Source organism: Pteropus medius, unplaced genomic scaffold (assembly GCF_902729225.1).
Source record: "Pteropus medius unplaced genomic scaffold, Ma_sr-lr_union100, whole genome shotgun sequence".
Classification (NCBI taxonomy): domain Eukaryota; kingdom Metazoa; phylum Chordata; class Mammalia; order Chiroptera; family Pteropodidae; genus Pteropus; species Pteropus medius.
The window spans coordinates 17,422,569-17,442,789 of NW_024351073.1; the positions used below are offsets into that span (position 1 = coordinate 17,422,569).

At 41.1% G+C, this 20,221-nt stretch overlaps 1 pseudogene; it reads left to right on the forward strand.

The window, feature by feature from the left end:
- The first annotated feature begins 2,520 nt into the window (after nt 1-2,520).
- LOC120586395 (uncharacterized) lies at nt 2,521-2,636 on the forward strand (annotated as a pseudogene).
- Nucleotides 2,637-20,221: the final 17,585 nt, after the last annotated feature.

The window sequence follows — 20,221 nt, forward strand, 5'->3', positions numbered from 1 at the left end:
TAAATGAGAAAGATTGCTGAAAACTAGGGAGAGAATGTGTCGCTAAGGAATTTATAGGAGCTCATCTAATAAGGATGAAGGCCAATTTTATATCAATCTAAATTTATTGCAACAAGTAGAGCTTACCTAAGATGCACATTTAGTGACCAGAGGCTGAATCAGGCCCTGGCTGATAATGGCTAACATTGATGTAGTGCAGAAGACAAAGCAAAGACTGTAGAAGAGAGGATGCAGCCATCCCTGCCACCGTCCCTCCTCCCAGCTGTTAAGACACTATGGAAAGCGGACATCCTTGGACATAACTTGAAATAGAACAACAGCAGGAAGTAAGCAGATTGAGATTATTGATAGTAATAAAGGTAGTTGGGGCTAAAGCTGACTGAGCTGAAGAGGCAATAATTAAAAGCAAAGAGATGAAAATAAGGCTTTGGCCAAAAGTAAACACACACAGACACACACACACACACACACACACACACACACACATACACACACATATACATACACACATATACATGTACACACATACATTCACAGATACATGATACACACACACACCTACCTACATACACACCTACATGGAGACACTCAGGTGAGATAGAAATCCTTGTGATGCCTAAAGAGATTGCCACCCAAGGATGTGACACTTCTGAGAATGAAACAGATATGCAGCTCATTAAGAGTCCGTTTAATTTTTGTATTAGTTTACTATTTTTGCAAAACTCGGTGCCTTAAAACAATCATTCAGCATCACTCGGACATCTCCCTGACAGGGCTTGGCTGGTGGCTCTGGACGCCACAGCTGCATGGCTCTGCTCCACATGCTTCTCGTCTTTCTTGCTCTCCTCAAGACACGGGAGAGAAGCAGGCAGGAACGTGGAAATGCCTGAGGCCTCTCGAAGCCTAGACTCAGACCAAGACATTCTCATTTGCACCCACATACTACTGTCCAGGGAAACTTGCATGAGCCAGCTCATAGCCAAAGCGGGGAGAAATACACTGTGCCGTGATGAATGAGGGGTGCAGGGCAGGACGAAGCACTGGGCCCCATCACGGAATCGGCCACGATTTGTATCACCAGAACCCCAGGCCTGAAGGACAACAGCTGGACTCAAACCATACACTGGGGTGTTGTCATTCTTCAAAGTCTCCAAATCTGAGTCGTTTTACCGACTGGAACCTCTTAAATAAAAAGGTTTAAGACATTTAAAAATTTTTTCTTTAATGTTTTATAACACCTGCATCTATTGCATTAGTCTATTGCAAAGAGACCTGCCATCATTTACCAGGGTGAACTGCTCTGCAAATATTAGTCATTCTCCTTCCTCAGTCAGTCCGTTTCTGTTCAGTGGATTCATGAACAAAGCAGCTATGTCGGCACAGTAGACTTTGCACAGCCTTGATAATAATGAAAGTCTCTCAAAGGCCAACATGGCTATAACAACTTCAAATTCTGGATTTTCCAGCGACAGTGACCTACCCAGGCCTGGGATAAGATATTGCACCTTAAAGGGATAAGTCCTCATGGCAGGTCAAACAGATAGAGGTTCTCAGGCCAAGAGGGGAGGACCACTCACATTTGCCATCATCTCCTACGCCTTCATTGCGTCATCTATTTATTTAAGGTTTCCTGAAGATGGATACATTTATCATATAACATTGAGAAGTGACATTGTGTGGTAGGCCAAATTATGGCTCCTGGAAAATGTTCACGTCCTAATCTCTAGAATCTGTACATGTGTCACCTTTCACGGCAAAAGGAACTTTGCCAATGTAATTAAGTTAAAGATCTCGAGATGGTGAGATTATCCGGGATTATTCAGGAGGGCTCAACATAATTATAAAGGTCCTCATCAGAAAAAAGCAGGAGGATCAGAGTCAGAGAACATGTTACTGTAGACGCAGAGATTGGAGTGAGGTGACCACAAGCCCGGGAATGCAAGCAAACTCTAAAAGCTGGAAAAGGCGAGGAAACGGACTCTGCCCTGGAGCCTCCAGAGGGACCACAGCTCTGCGGGCCCCTTGATGTTAGCCAGTAAGACTTATTTCAGACACGTGACCTCCAGAAATATAAAATAATGAATTGGTATTGTTTTAAGCCACTGTTTGGTAACTTGTTACAGCTGCAATCGGAAACTAGCACTCACGAGAATGGGGTAAATACAAAGCTAAGTTATACGCAGATAGAACTTGAGATCTGGACTCTTAAGCAAACAAAAAGCCTTCAAAGAGATCCCAGAATCGCACCTCTGTAACAAGTAGCAAAGTGCAATTTGGGGGAGGGTGGTAAATTTTGCAGTTCGATGTATGATAAAACATGTTCGACTGAGGAATCCTTAGAACTAGATAAACAGAAACAAGGGCACTTATTGAAGTGTGGCAATCGAGGGATGGAATGCACTAGAATCATGGTGCCTTCAAGAATCCTTTTAGGATGTGGTTCCATAGTGTAGCGGTTAGCACATCTGCTTTACACGCAGAAGGTCCTGGGTTCACACCCCAGTGGAGCCATGGTCCATGGTCTACAGCCATGCCACCCTGAACAAGCCCGATGTCTGATCTCGGAAGCTAAGCAGGGTCGGGCCCGGTTAGTACCTGGATGGGAGACCACCTAGGAAGACCAGGTGCAGTAGGCATAAATAATAATAATAATAATTAATAATAATAATAAAAGAATCATTTTAAATCACCCCACATATGGTACCCCATGCAAGAATTTCCACTCACTAGACCATTGGTGTGTGTGTCTGACTCAAAAAGTAATGCAATTAGATTGAGACTGTGTAGCATCAACTACCCACCACATGGCCTAGTGCAAGAAGAAAGGGAAGAAGAAACGTACAACAATGAACACACACATTCACACTCTTTCTGCTTGACATTGTGGAAATACACCTTAAAGAGTGAGAAAAATATATTTTTGCTCCGGATCATGTCCCATATTTCACAATAGTAAACACAAGGTAAAAAGCTTAATACTTTTCTCACTCCAACACCATCTTAAAAATGAAGTTTGACAACTAAGTCAGAGATATAGATGCTTTCAAAGGAGCATTTATTTCTTCCCAATCATTACCTAAATATGTTTCCCCTCGAGAACTGCTACATTAAATGACACTGAAATGGCTCCTAGCCAGACAATGGGGGAAGTGCTCAATGTCACTCCGCTACTTTCAATAATGGCTTTAAAGCTACTAAAAATTACAGAACAAGAGAGTAGTCCCAAATAAGTGTGTTCTTTCTAACTTCTAAATTTTGTACTTACAGCACCGTGCATGCTCTTGTAGGAAAACACCATCTGCTAGAAAGATAAAGTTAACCAAGTCAAGCCCTTCTTGGAAAACTATTCCTTGAGTTCGCAATGGTTATTGTGTGAAGGGACACCGGAAGCTAGAAGGTTAGTCCTCATCTTCAACATGAACTTGCGAATTTACTTAGCTTCACTCAAGTGTGGGAAAACAGACTTGACTTAGGAAAAGTTCAGGGAGATCAGTGAGGTGTGAACACACACACACACGCAGCTGACAATGACCCCCAAAATAGAGATTTCTCTGTAGGAACTACACTGAGGAATTCAGTAACAATTCTAACAGCACTTATGAGGCACATACTATGCCGGGTGTCTTAATGCATCCTTCATCCACTTGTCACTGAAACCCCTTACAGATGTGGCTACTTCCGTCCTCTCCATTTGAGGCACCCCCCTGCTCGTCCCCTTCCTGCCTCTTGCCCACCCCTGACAAGGGCAGGTTTTCCAGTATCATTGCTCAGCACCTAGAACATTCATGGGGCCATGTTTCACTAGTGGCCCCATGCCATTTCTCTCCCTCATAGTCCTCCTACTCTATACTATGGACCTGACAAGCTAAATCAAAGTCTGGGGTCTCTTTCCTCACGTGCACATCTAAACGCGTGTGCTTGCAGATCCCACAATGTAGATTCCAGGGCTGTGTAAGAGACCTCACTTCAGCCTAAAGCACACACATGCTAACTCAGCCTTTTACTGGGGCCCCTCGTTGAAATGTCAGAATTTTGCACAGCCTCTAATTAAGAGGTGAGTGGAACCCCAGTCTGCTATTGTTTCAAGTGTTTACAAACCTCTTGGGAACATGTGGGCAAAGAAGAATCCCAAGCAGGGCAAAATTCAACTTCATAGGTCCATAACCACAATATCATTTAATTGCACCAAAACCCTCCCTTTAACTACTAACAGTCCTATAAGGTAAGTACTGGTATTATCCTCCATCTTAAAGACAAAGGAACTGAGGATTAAGTAAATTGTTTGAGAGTCATAGTTTGTTCATAACAGAGCTGAGCTTCAAGTTCAGGTCTGTCTGACTTCAAAGTCTGTGCTTTAACCACTAGAAAAACTTAATCATAAGTCCCTGGTTTCTGTGACCTCAATAGTACCCTTTTGAAAATCCAAGTAAATAACCTGATTCAACGACTTATTCTACACCAGTGTGTAAGCAATTGTAAATCATTTCTATTATCCATGTTGAAAATCTTAACGCGACCCATAAAATACAGTCAGATCAATGTCTCACTATTGTCAACTCAATACATCTTCATTTTACAACCGTATATTTACAACATGCTTGTTGCAGACTGACTTGATGAACTCCCTTTTTGATTTAAACAGAAAATAAAGACGCTTCTGCTAGTGAAGGGTAAAATGTGTTATAGATGGATTGCCAGCTCTAAATATTGGTGGGTGAAGAAAGAAAAAATTTTCCAACTATGACCTTTCGCAAACATAAGCTCAATTTGAGCACAGAAATACTCAAGACATTCAGGTTCAACAAAAAAATAAAGAAGCATCATACGAGAGAGAAGGTCAGCAGGATTGCGTTAGAAGTTGAGGCTCCAATCTATCTGTTATTACTTTGCTGGACAGGCCATAACCATTCTGAAGTTCAGATTTTGCCATCTGGAAAATGCCGGATATCCTCAGTCTTACCAACTGCAAGGTAAGGCTTTTGTAAGACTCAAAGAAAATGATGCAAATGAAAAAGTTTTAAACCGAACAAATAATACTAATACTAATGAGTTATTTGGTGGGGGCTTCTGAGATATTTAGATGGTGGGGGCAGCAGGAATTTGAAGAAAGAGTCTAAGAGTCTCTCTGAGGAAATAAAGTCCCTCTGCCCAGCCTAGCTCACACTTCAGGTTCTCCAGTTCCTGCAGAAGCAAGGGGAGAAGTGAGGGTCAATTTAGGTTTGCCCTTGACTATGTTTACTTTTCTGGAGATGCTTGAAGTCAGAGAAAGATTGTATTTCTTCCTGATTGTACCTAAAAATATTTCACCCTAGAGAACTATCTCCAGCTTTGCTGGATTTTGGACTTCTAGCCTCCAGAACTGAGAGAGAAGAATGTCTGCAGTTTTAAATTACCAAGTTGGTGGTGATCTGCTACAGTCGTACCAGTAAATTCATATAATATCATTTAAAACATTGTAATGGATGACTCCCGAAGGGAGTAAATATTGATAGAGTAGAGAATGTAAGATTGAGCTCTAGGTCCCTGCAACTATAAAAGGTTGGCAGAAAAGAAGGATCTAGAAAAGGACAGTGACATAGGAGAAAGCCATGGAGGGTGGTTCCAGAAGCGTGTGAAGAAGGAGGGTTGGCTAATATGCTGCTGACGGGTCAAGTAGGATGAGGAAGGAGAATTGACCAGCGGACTTAACAACCTGGAAGTCAGTTTGGGTTCATGTAGGTTAATTGAAGATAGAACTGGAAACAAAAAATGGAGGCTACAAGTATTTGGACAATTCTCTCAAGGTTTTACTGCAAAAGGAAGCAGAGAAATGGAATGATGACTGGGTAGGAAACAAGGTCAAGAGAAGGCTTTGCAGATGAGAAGAGCTCCAATGACATGCTGATATGCTGACGGGAATGATCAAGATAACACCCCCAAAAATTTATCACTTAAGAGAGAGGAAAAATCACTGGGTGACATATGAAATAATTGAATTTTTTTTTTTGCCTCTCTTCTGCCAAAATAACAAATATTTAGTGAATTTCCTTAAAATGCTTTTTTTCTGTCATTTTTACATGGTTAAGATTACAGCTGAAATATATACTTACATATATATGTAAGGATAGTTAGCATAGTAATGCACAAAGATCCAGGATGGAGTATTATTTGAACAAGAGTTTGATGACTAAAAATGTCTGCTACTGGATGACTTAAAAAACAACTCAGTCCATTTAATATGGAATGCCAAAAATTGTTAAATTCCTTGGCAACTAAATGGCCATTGTGGAGATCTCTGCAATTCTGCTTTTGTGAGAGCAAAAAGGCTTTTTGTTTGACAATTCTCCTTACACTATGTCCTGCTGTATTATTAGTTGATGCATTCTTAGATGTGCTGGAAAGTGAAGAGCACAGTCATTTTTTCTGTAGTTATCAAATATGTCAAGAAGTAACTCTGAACAGTGGGTTGAAAGACGTGCATTGCGGAACACGTTTCCTGACCCGGAAAAAAAAAAAAGCCAAAAGAGAAATAAGAAGAAATCAAGGAAGTCTCAGGTTTCACCAGTGACCTCCTGAATCAACAAGATGGCAAATAATACAAAGCATTCCTGGATTAACATTCCAATTTTCAACTCGGGAATATGCGACATCCACATTCTCGAGTTCTTCACTTACATTTTGAAACCTCTCATACCTAATAAAGGTTATACTAGAGAGTATGGTCAGCAGACGACCTCCATCATCAGCTCCTTCAAGTTCTGCCTCAGCTGCTTAGAGTCCCCTCACCCTAGGTCACCACCTTTGGGGAGAAGTCCATGCCCAGCAACTGAGCAAGGCAAGGGTATGAAGATGCCACCATCTTGGTCTGGCAAGGATAACTTTGATGGGAACTTTCCTCCTCGAGGTCCCCACAAGTTTGGCCAAGATTCTCCAGGCTTACAGCACCCTTTCACTGCTTCCTCTGTCCAGTGACCCTCCTTCCTCTCTCAGCTGCTGATTTCTAAAAAATCTTGCAGCCCAAATGCTACATTAGCTTCTGAAAAACCTAATATGTGGCTCTACCTCAGAGCCTGTCTGCCACGGGCTCTGGGGCCTTAGTCTTACAGATAAAGAGTCTGGTCTCCATAAATACGACCACCCTCAGTTCACAGCTCTTTACTTAATCTAGGAATAAACACACACACACACACACACACACACACACACACACACACACACACACACGTCTAACCATTGTGATCAACCTGTTCTCTAATTGTGTACATCGGCAAGACCTAAAACAGAGATGAACAAGGGACAGCTCACAGACTGCTCTGGACCCTGATGTGCAGGAATCGAATTCAAACCCAGAGGAAAGTCTGTCCACTTCTTCTCTATGGAAGTGATGGGGCATCTAGGTGTTTCCCCCACATACCTGTGCCCCTTAATCTGAGGTTAACATCGAACTCAAGATGATCTGATCAATAACAGAAGAATGGAAAAATGGAAAAGCCGATAGGAAGAGAAAGAAGAGGGGATGTAGCGAAGCTGTCGTTTCAAGTCATTCCTGAGTTACGTTTTAACTCTCAGGCTTAAGGTCTCAGACCACAGCAGGAATTCAGCATGAGCCACAAGCTGGTTCAGGAGCTCACGATGCCGGCTTCAGATGGTACGCGCGCATCATTGGCAATCGTAGGCTGTGGCTCAGACAGCTACTGGATTAAGGAGAAAACCTTTCCATTGGTGCTAAATTAAACTTGATCCAAATCCTCACGTGACTAATATTTTCTCTTTTTTCTTTTCTCATCAAAAGGTGATTTATTGAGTAAGGGAAATGGACATGGGGAGCAAATAGCAAAGTGAATGAGCATGAGTATGTCGAAGGAGAAAAAGGCACTGCTTTGGCCTTTGTTTAGTAATGAATCACCCTCTGTAGAATTATCGCCGGCAATGAGAAAATACATCCATCAAGCAGGCAAGATGCTTAGAGTCTGTGAACAACAGCCAAGGAATCAGCCACCTCCCGTTTTCCCAGTGTGAAGGCATTCCAAATTTCAGAGAGCAAAGACCAGAGTCCCCGGTTGTTCATATTACCCTGAAATGAAACCTCATTACTATGAGTCACTATGTTCCAGTAGCTTTATCTCTAGTGCCTTTAAGCTGCAAGACTGTGAATATTTCATCTGGGATAACTTGTGGTTTGAGGCATTACGGAATCACAAAAGGTACTCTAAATCACGAAGAATATCAAACCAAATTAGATCAAGATGGCAGACTGAGAACATAGACTGCCTCCTCTCCTGTCCCAAGTCTCCAGAACACACAGAAAATTTGAAAACTCTGTGTGTGATTCCCAAAAGATGGAAGGCATTGAGGTTGGTTTGACAAAGTAAACGAGAGCCCCACACTCAGCCCGGGAGAGAGGAACTACAGAAAACCAGACCAGAGCTGGTGTGCTCTCAGCCTGGACGTGGCTGTTACAGGGGGCTGGCGAAACCCTCAGGACTCTGGCATCACTTTTGGAGCATGTCATCAGTCTGGCATGTCCACTGTGCCTTCAATGTCCCTTTACCCCACACCTCCACTGCAGTCAGAAGGAAGCGTTTGCCTCTAGACCGTAGAAGTTCGTTAGTTTGACCGTTCGGGTTTAAGAGGCTGGTTTTACCAGCAGTAACTTCTGAATAAGAGAAACAGGAAGCCCCCACGTTCCAACAAGGAAGTCAAAGGCTACAACCTATCCCCATGTCCAAAATCACTGGAGGCAGGTTGCCTCAAACAGGAAGAAAATCACACGTGTGTAAATCTCAACAGGGAATCTCAAATTTTGAAAATGAGAACATGGGCAAGAGATAGAAAGCTTTTAAGGAAACTAAGTTTGAAAGAGAAGCATAAAAGACAACACGCAGATAAACACACACGATAGAACAAACGAGAATTTTAAATAAAGTATAATTAATAACCTCAGAGTTATAAAAGAAGTTATCTTATCTATGAAATAAAAATGAGTTATTTTGACAAAGAACCAGTTAGAGATCTCGGGGATAAAAGAAAATGGTTATTGAAATAAAAATCTCAAATAGACCAAATATCAAAACAGGCACCCCTAAGGAATAAATTACTAATTTGGAGGACAGAGACGAAAAATTCTCTCAGAATTCTGTACAGGACAAAAAAGGGGTGGGGGGGGTGGTACTGCAGAGTTTGAAAATCCATCACATCAGAGAAATTCAGTTCGATCTAAATCAAAATTCTAACACTTCTATTGAACTTGACAAGTTAATTATAAAATGGAAGAGAAAGTGTACAATAAAAAGAATGAGTAATGAGAAAAACTTGGGCTACCAAATATCAAAACAAGCGATAAAGTTCTAGCAGCTAACACGATATGGTGATTGTGTATTGACTAGGTCTTTCTTGTAGGATGAACAAACATAGACCATTATTTAAAAATTAGAAAGCTTATATTAAGGTATATTTTATATGGACAGTGAACGGAATACAGCAGAGATTTAAACTATTCTTTTGAGAACAGCTTCTGGCTTGTTAATAGGCCTTAGTAAAGACTGAAGACCTAACCAGGGGACATCAGGTGACCACACATCCTGAGTTTCAACATCCTGAACCAAGTATTGCCTGATTCACCTAGTCATTCGCAAGACTGGGTGTGAGCAGAAGCAATCTGTCATCAAGTGGAAGTGATATGATAGCTTTGTAATGCGTCAGCTGGACGAAGCTGAACCTCACTTCCCAGAATTCCCTTTCTTATATGTTTTTGGTTAGGGCGGGTCACAAGGGAGATTCTTGAGGCTTTTGGAAGGCAGAAAAGAAGCAGCAGCTGTTCGTAATGCACATATAGTTGTTGCTAATGTTGACTCATTAGGATGAAGCAAACACTTTATCTTATCCCACATCCTCTTTCAGCTTTTCCGAGTCCTGGGCCAGATATGTGTGTATTTCACCTCCATGGTAAAGGGTTATTAAAGTCAGGTCTTAGTTTGTCCTCATGGGGTTCCGAGTCATACTCGCTGGGTTTCGATTTCCTTGTGAACTTCCCTTGCCGGCTGCACCCTGGCTCCTGGCTGATACAGGTATGCGAGAGATCGAGCTCAAGCGAACCGGAAGGAACAAAGGAATTACTTATGAGTAATTCAGACTTCATCAACACCAACTCCAGCTGGAATTGCCTCTTGTCCCTCAGTCCACACCCATGGCCTCCTAGGGTGTCTTTATCACCAGATGACTAAAGGAAAACGATTTCAGCATGATATGTTGGCACCACCAGAAAATGGAAAGTGTTAGCCCTGTAGCCACACTCAAGGATGACTCTGAAGGACAAAGTGAAGGAAAGTTCTCCACTGGGCAGATGTGTGAGCTGCACATGTCGACTTTTCTCGATAATAAGCAATTTAAAATATTAGCCTTACGTTGGGGAGTAAAATGCAATATTCATTAGAATTTTTTAAGTAACATGAAACTAAATGTAAAATTTCCTACTTGCGACTGTGCCTCCTCCCAACCCCCTGCCCGCTCAGGCACCACCTCTTCACCGACAAGGCCACTGCACACAACCAGGGAGGGCACTGGCCACCAAATTATTCTCAGTGCCATTATCGATGATAACAAGGAACGTGACATAATTATCCCCAACACCCTCTAAAATATCGGCTAGCATTTTAGATATTATTTGAATTGGAACCTGGTTCATATATGTGAGGATAATCTGGGTCGTTAAAGTTCGAAACTGCGTTTTCTTCCTCGGTATTTCTGATTATAAGTTTTTTAAAAGATTGTTTTTTAAAAAGAAAGGAAAGCTATTCAACAAATATATATTATTACCAAACATTAATTTTAGGTAAACCAATAACAAATAGGAAGCCCACTACTAGTGGCAAAACACAGTTGGCATCACCCATTTCCTCCTGTGGTCACCGGGCTGGCTACGGGAGGAGGGGCATAAGGGATGGGAGGAAAGGTGTCCTAGCAGAGAGCACTTTCTCAACAGCAGCGCTAGTGACACAGGGCTGGACACTTCACTGGGGGGCTGTCTTGTGCATTGTAGGATATTTAGCAGCATCTCTGGCCCTCTGCCCACTAAATGCCAACAGTACCTACCCCCACTCCCAGTTGTGACAACGAAAAGTATCTTTAGATGTGGCCAAATGTCCCCTGGAGAGCCAAATCACTCCCTCCCCCCACTAAGAAACACTTTAGTAGACAGTAGAACTCATTCGACAGGAGACACAGACGCTAAGATCTTTATAAAGTAGACACACGCTCTATTTTACCTCTTCTGTGATTCCAAAAAATAATAATAATAAATTCTACTGTAGAACAATTGCCAGCGATAAAATGCAACCCATCTTCAGTATCGTAAGAGTTGTTTTCAACGGAAACAAAGAACAGATATGGGGAAATCTGCTTCTTCTGGAGCCTGTCATCATTCTTGGGTATGGATCTAAATTCCATTCCTTTTGAAAGAAGTCTCTTGGAATTGTGGCTTACATTATTTTTTTCACATGCCAGAAACTGTGATAGATAAGGCCTTTTTCATATCATTACTTTCAAAATGCCTCAGACAGCAGCCCTATCTGCAGTCATCCCTGAGCTGATCATTTTCTTGGCTTTTGCAGCCTTGAGGGAAAGTGCTAACATACCTGGCGTCTCAGATGCTGTCTGAAACTGTCCATTAGAGACACCAGGGCTGACCTAAGGGGATGCTAATCGCTCACCTGAACTTCAACGGCTAACCTCATTTCATTAGGAGTCAGTGAACTCATAGCAACACTTTATTAATTCAACTCCAACTAAATGTATTGTTGAAAATATTTATGACCCAGAAGACCAGAAGTAAAACTAAAATCCGATTGTGAGAACAGTTGCCAAAGAACCTCTGACTGCCCCACTAAAATTACTTCTCCTAGATCTGCATTTTTTTCGGGGACCACTACTTCTTTATTCTTTATTGCGCTGCTTGAGGATGTCACACAGATCTGCCTTTTTTTTTCCATTGCCAAGGATGTGGGTAGCCCTGGCATAGTCTACCTGGTTTGAGGTTTCTTTACCTTCTGTTTCTATTTTTAAGTTTTGCTGCAAACCTGAAGAACTCAACCTTTCCTCGGGGAATGGAAAAAATCTGTCTTATGAATATGAAGGGAGGGCCAAGGAAGTATCAGAGCATCCTTCCACTAAATGGACTCGCCTCCGCCTCTACTTCTCATTCACCTTGCCTTTTCCCACAAAAAATGTTTTGTACCTAGGAATCTAGAAAAGAAAGCAACAATACATGTATTGCCTGTATTTTCCAAAAGATTCTTTTAAAAAAGCTCCTGAGCTTGTTCCATTAAATTCATCTGAAGGTGACTCTGGTGCTATACCATGTCATCAAACTCACATCATGTTTACCTCTTTTTTTTTAATTTTTATTTTTCAATTACGGTTCACATGCAATATCATTTTATATTAGTTTCAGGTGTATTTCCCCTTCTCTTTCGCATGTCCTTTCTATACCATGGTCCGATGTTGGGAAGCTGACATTGCTACTAATTTTTCTATTTTACAGAAGGGAAAACTATTAGAAGATCTCAATCGAGGACATCATTCTAACTAGATCTCGGTTTTCCAAATTTTTTCTCCCAGGATTCTCATTCCGATGTTGATTTATACAACCTTTCGATCATTCTCAATGTTGTTATGATGCATTATGAAACATATAGCATGTGTTTTCTGAATGGTTCTATTTTCGAAATGAAGAGCATATATTTGAAACAACAATTCAAAGATTATTCTTTGACAAAAGTCACAAAAGTTCATCACCGTAAATCTTTATCTAATAGAAATATGTAATGTATCGTAGATAAAGACTCAAAATACAAATTACTTTGTCTGCTATCCAGTAAATTGAATAAACACATGACTGTTCAGTTAAAATATGTGATTACAAGATGGAAAGGTAGTAAAATCTAAATATAATTTTTCCATGAAAGCCTTATAAAATCTATTTAAGGAAAATTGGTCTTCAGTGGAAGATTTTTGAGAGCCCAGGACAAAAGGAGGTTAAAAATGTCTTAATTTACAGCTAATTGGAAGGATCTGGCTTTTGTGAGGGAGTTTGTTGGTGCAACAGGAAACAACAGAGATGTAAACGTGTGTATGCAATCAGCAGTGAACCCAACAGCAGAAATCTAAGCAAAGGCTCAAAGTGGTGGGGGAGTGGGGGTGAGGATTCCTTCTGGGCAAGAGTGTGGGCTATTTGAGTCATTTTGACACCTGGCAAATAATAGATATAGATCTAACTGGCATTATCTCTTCAACTCAACTTTGCAGGCACAATGTTTCAACCCATGAGGAAAAACGTTCGCATTATCACGTTGTCTTTCAAATAAGTGGAGAAAGGGTGCTTGTATGTTTTTATTGTTATTATTGTTCTCTTCAGAGTCTGGGAACTCACAACAGAGCCATAAATAGTCAACGCACTTGAAATCTTAAATGTTAGTGATAGTAAGGCATTAAACACAAGGCACTGGCCTTGAAGGTAAGAAAGTTACTGAGTCATCACAGCATTTGTCTCAAACTCAGTGTTGCCAAGAAATGGCAATATTGACACAAAATGGAAGTCATTTCCCTCTCATACCCTTCATTCCCAAAGTCCTGACTCAAAAATGATGGGTTAGATGTTGAACCAAACAATAATAACAGTGCCTTTCAAAAAGCAAGTCAAATAAGGTGAAGGGAGAAGCTAGAGAAACAAGACATGACATTTCTGAAAACTTCCAGGAGGAACTTAAAAAATATGAACCAAATGACTCGGCCACATGGTTTAGAAAACATACACAAAACCCCTGTTAAAAGACAAAATGGATTGTCAATAAAAAGGAAATGTCAAAATGGTGGATAGCTGTATTTTATTTCCCTCTTGCCTTCCGGAACGCACTAGGGGTGTCAGCTCCCGGGAAGGTCCAGCTTCTCCTGGCCACTGTCCCTCCCCATGCCCGAAGGAGCGTGACATTCAACAGAAAATGAAAAACACCACAGAAGAAAGAAGAAGGTTTATATTTTAGTACTTTCAATGGCACCTTTTTCCTACTTTTTGAAAAAGGTGTTTTGCATTTTTATTTTGTTCTGAGCTCCACAGATCATGTAGCCAGCCTTGCCTGGAACATTTGAAAGCTAAAGACCACCCCTTCCCATAGACAGTGAACAGTGTTCAAAGCATTTCTGGGAGACTGTCTATTCACAAAGCTGGAAGGGGCCCAATCGTAGATTCATTGTTCTCCTGGAGACTAAATTTCAAAACACACTAATGAAGACAAAACTCTGACTGTGTATTCCAGAAAATGGACATAAAATAGACTTCCAGGCTCTAGATAAAATCCTGACAGCATTGTTTGAGGTGCCTCAAAGGGTTATCTAGTCTAGACTCTTAAGTTTCTCAAACCCATAAATTCTCTTTGCTGCTTAAACAAATTTGAGTTGGCCTCTGTGACTTTCAGTTGAAAGAGTCCTAAGCGGTACAGACTTCTGAGATATGTGGTTGCTGGAATTCCCATATGCTCCAAGAATGGAGCTTGGTAGCAGAGATGCTCATTACATCGGGTCTGGGCGATATCACCTCTTGAAGTCCCATCCCACACACTCAAAGAAAAATGTAAGCTAATGGAAAATTTGTTCCAAAGTCCATTGAGAATTTTTTCAAAATAGGCAACATATGAAGCTAACTTTGATGGGAAGATAATCCTAAAGAATTGATCAGCTGGAAATTAAGCAAAAAGTGTTTTTAAAGAGTCAGGAAAAGTAAAAATATTCAAGATCTACTCTTATGGAAGAGTTCACTCTGAAGTTATAAACAATTCACAACTTTTGGCAATGAGGTCAAGGCAATTTTGGAAGGAACAGAAAAGAGTAAGTTGCTCAGTGCAGAAAAACAATATTATCACTGCTTTGCCTACAAGAGATAGAGGACTTTACAGTTTGGGGTGTAGAATTAGCTTTGGGATCTAAGCTATATATTGATAGCATTGCTGAAAATTTCAAGGCAAAAATCTATTCTCATTTGATCCTGGAGTACCTTTATATTTGTTAGCAAAATTCACCATTGCAAAGAATGTAGGGTGTGCTTTTTACGTCACATTCTCTGTTGTCAATGGCTAGCACGTACCATGCTAGGCGCCGTGCTAAATGCTTTCACATACTTTCCCCCCATTTAATCCTTACTTCCCCGGGAGATAAATTAGATTGCTATTTCCATTTTATAAAAATGGAGACCAGACACGTAAGAGATCGTACCCAATATCTCAGGGAAAACTAGCAAGTCCAAGATTCACCTCGTGTGTCCGAAGGCCCATGGTGTGAATTTAGTGTTACACAATTTCTCACAAGCCGGAGAGGGCCAGTATGTTCAGAGCTTCCAGACAAAAATTTTTAAGAGGGAAGGAGAGCTACACACCGCAGGCCAACCCCACCTATGTGTTGTCAGGTTTTTCAGCCATATGCCCTTTTCCTCCGCTTAGAAACAGAATCATGTTGCTACCCTCACTTCTCTCTCTTGATTTCAATCTCCCAAAAGACAACTTCCTTGTGAGTTCAAAACAGAAATTTCTTCGATCATGTGAAGAACAAAAAAGATTGAAAATGATTTTATTTCAAGAAATATGTTTTGGAAGAACGATTTTAATCAAAATGCAAATGATGTATGTCGAGCATAAAATTTTGCCGTGTGTGTTTGTGTGTGCGTATCATCTGCCCAGCACATCGCACTAAGGCAAATTCTGAACATTTTACAAGCGCTTGAAAACAATGTCAACTGTATTTGGCTGTCACTGGATCTTAGATTGGCTGTGATTCCATATCAAGATCTACCGCATACAAAAGCTTTACACCATTGTTCAAAATGGTCTTTTCCTAGTTTCTTCCATTTCATAATTTCTAGCAAGTAAATGAAAACATTAGCAATATTCTTACCTTTGTTCACATTGAAACCTTAATTAAAAATGCCACAGAGACCCAAAATAACAAGGTGAATTTGTCCTCACAGTCGCGTATACCCTTTGCCACCTTACCCAGCAGGAAATGAGAGAAACAAACTTGAACACTAGAGGGCAACATTGTTCCTCAAATACATACTCAAAAGAAAAACTAGGGGCGTATAAAATTCCTCATTATTTTTTCTTCCCTTTAAGAAAGTCCCTATTGATGTATACAGTCTGAAGATGTACACATGCTCATGAAACCATCACCACCATCAAGGTAACAGATATATCCATGGTTTCCAAAAGTTTCTTCCTGCTCACTCCCCTTTGTGGGGGTTTGTGTGTGTTAAAGACATTTAAAATGAGATCTACCCTCTTAACAAACTCTCGAGTGCACAATGCAGTATTGTTGACTACAGGCTCTATGCTGTTCAGCGGATCCCTACGATGACCTCATTCCCAGCAATGGCCAAACCCCACACTTACCTTCTACTTCCCTACCCTCTCATCTGTCCGAGGACATTGCTCTAACAATGTTTTCTCTCGCCTACTGCACTGTATCAATTTCTTCTCTACTGTATCTTTTCCAGCATCAGTAACTGAAGAGAGAAATGGAGTCAATAAAGAGAGTTTAAGTAAACACTTCATTGAAATATATGCGTGAAATAACATAGGCACAGAAGAGTACACAGATCGTAAGTGTGTGTGGTTTGATGGTTTTTCACAAAGCGAACACAATGATGTAACGAGCACAGAGTTCAAGGGAAAGCCCAGGACCCGAATCTTAGAAGTCCCCCTTGTACCCCGTCTCGACTCACTACCCACCAATGTTAGCCACCCTTTTGCCTCCTCCCACTTTTCTCCCCCCATTCTATGTAAATGGAAAAGTGCAACATACACCTTTTGAGTCTGGCTTCTTTTGGTCATCATTATGTGTAAGAGATTCATTCGCATTACTGCAGGTAGTCAAAGCTCATTCACTGTCATTGCCGTACAGCCCTCCGTCCTACAAATTCACCAGGATTTACTTACCCTTTCTACCTGGGGTGGACATTCGAGCTGTTTCCAGTCTGGAATATTATAAGTACTGATGTTATAAAGTCTTGAATGTGCCTTTTTATGAAAAGATGTATGTATTTAAACTGGTATATAGCTAGGAATGGAATGATATATGTATATATTAGATGAAATATCAGATGCTTTCCTGCAAAAAGAAAGGTCTCAGTTGTGTGAGAGGCTATAGAAATAGTGTGTTAGACTCAATACGTTTCAGTCTCCCAAATGTATTTATGGATTTATCTGCAGCCTGGGCCTTCTCGGAAACTCCAGACTCCCATCTCCAGCGACCAAATCAACTTTTCCATTTCACTGTCTAATGAATATCTCAGATTAACCTATTGAAAACCACACGTTAGCCCTTTACTTATTTGTTTCCCCTTACTCTATCCCATCTCATATAATAGCAATGCCATTTCAAATGATACTAGTTAGAAATTTCTGAAGCATCTTTAAATCTTCTCTCTTAGACTCTGCTTCCAACCATTTGGTAAATCCCATCAGCATTATTTTAAAAAAAAAAAAATCCAGAATTTGACAACTTCTTAACAGCTTCACTGCTAATGAGAGGAACTAATTAAAGTCTGTCCACCATTCTGATAGACGCTCCCCTCCCCGAAATCTCTCCATCCGGTATTGCAATAGCCTTGTCCCGCGTCCCTGATTCTGCCCTTGTCCCTTCTCATTCCACTCCTACGGAAGAGTCAGAGTGAACGCACAAACCCATAAAACATAACGGGTTCTATGATATTGTGATCTATAGTAAGAAATATAAATTTGGTCTTTGTTCAGTCCTTGGCACCAAAGCTCCTAAAACTCAGGGTATTTCCTAAGTGACCAGAGCAATCGAGGTGTCTTTTATTATGTGAATGAGGTAATTTTTGGACTGTGTCTAAGGATGTGGGCTGGTTGCCAGGGGAACCAACATTGCGATTACAAGGTTGGAGCTTTCAGTCACCCCCCAGACCCCCAGGTGGGAGGGGTGGAACAGAGAGGGGCTGGAGGTTGAGTTCAGTCACCTAGGGCTAATGATTTAACCAATTATGTAAAAAAAAAAAAAAAAAAAGGTCTCCATAAAAACCTAAAAGTGCAAGGCCAGAGAGCTTCTGGGTCACTGAAAATGTGGAGATCTGGGGAGAGTAGGACACCCAGAGAGCACGGAGGCTCCGCACCCCTTCCCACATACATTGCCCGACATACCTCTTCAACGGACTGTTCGTTTGTAGCATTTCCAATACCCTTGATAATGAACTGATGAACACAAGTAACTGTTTCTCTGAGTTCTGTGAGCCACTCTAGCAAATTCATGGTACCTGAGGAGGGCATTATGGGAACCTCCATTCATAGACAATTGGTGAGAAGCACATGGGACAACCTGGACTTGTGACTGGCATCTAAAGTGGTATGGGGGAGGGGTAGATTTGTGGGACTGAGTCTTTAACCTGTGGGATCTGACACTATCTCCTGGCAGACAGTGTTAGAATCGAGTTAATGGCTTGGTGGTAGGAAAAAAAATACACGCTGGAGTTTCACTCTGCTAAAAACTGTTGACTTAAGAAACATCCAAACCTGTAGAGAATTTTAATAAGCGTTCATTTGAGTCAACTGACGACATTGCCAGGAAGAAAGATCTCCAATGCTCTGGAGAATAACAGTTTTGCACTCTCTTTTATCCATTTGGAATTAAGGAGGAAATGTAAGGAAGACTACATAAGTTTGGGAGAAGGCAAGGTAGGGGTTAGATTACCCAAGAGCAATGTGCTGTCTTGAGGGCGGTTAACTTCCAAGAGGTCTGTAAAAGAGATATCTCGAAGGTGTGTTAACCTAGATGCACAGAAACAATGGTCAGGGCCTGTTTAAAGCAAAGCTAAGCCTTTTACTATGGAAGTGATATGCCTTGGGCATGGCTACCCACCATGACCTGCCCAGTTAGAAACTTATGGATGACAGATCAGTTACTGAACTTGTCAGATTTATTATAGAGCCCCATTTTATTTTCCCCAGAACCAATCAATGTCTTCCAATCTCACTCCGAGTAAAAGCCGAAGTCTATAATGACTGACAGCACCCAACAGGATGTTCCCTCCAGCACTTCCTGTCCCTTTTTGTCCTTGCTCTGACCATTCTCCCCTTTGTCCACTCGGCTTCTTCACTCTGCTCACTGACCCCTTTGCTGTTCTTCTAACACCAGCCCTGTATCAATGGAGACTATTCGCATTTATAGTTCCAACTCCTTGAAATTTTCTTTCCCCTAAATATCTGCATGACTTTCTCCCTCAGTTCCTTCAGGTCTTTATTAAAATAGGCTTTCCTCAGCCATCCTGTTAAAAATTGCATCCATAATCCATATTTTTCTCCATATTTTGTTGTTTTATCTATTTTATCTTTTATAAATTATTTTTCTGTTAGAAAGCATGTGCTATTGCGTGCCAACTGTAATTGGAAAATTTTTAAATAATTTTTTTAAAACTCTCTATATTTCGCCCACTTTGTTTATTCATACTAAACTATTCACCTTCACTCTCACATTAAACTAGAGATTAGGAAAGCGGCGGCCATATCATATTCACCTAACATATACGTGAAAAGAAGAAGAAGACTCCTTTTTGGAAAAATCTTCCTATTTTCCAATGACATTGGAAATAATGGATTATTTTCTTTATATTCACCATAAACTCAAAGTGTCCAAAACCTCAGTCGCTGTCTTTTCCGTCTTCTGGACTTTCTGATTCGGTCAGTAGTAGGAACTAGCAGATGCTGAGACAGAGGTCTGGAAGGCATCCCTCCACGCTTACCTCCCTTGACTCTCAGTGGGTGTCTACATGTTTCTCATCCTCACCTGACTTCAGTTCAGTTAGAGCAGGAACCTGATTATTTATCTTACCCACCCTTGTATACTCAACGTCTGGCACTTCATCCGCCATGTGGTAGGTATTTGATGAATCTTGGTTAGACGAATCTCACCGAATACATGCTAGACTCCTCCCTTTCTCTCATGCTCCACTTTCCAAGAGTCATCAAGACCCTGATTCTATTCCCAAATGTCTCTCTAATTTACCTCTCCCCTCCAACTCCAACAACTTTGTCCAGGCCTTTCTCATTCTTCATGTTAATCCTTGTAATAATCTGTTCAATGGACTCTGTACCCACACTCACCCCGCTCCTGTCCATCCTTCTGCCCACCACCACATATGTCTAAGTATCTGCTTCACCCCTTTAAAGGATTCCCCTTCGCCTACAGC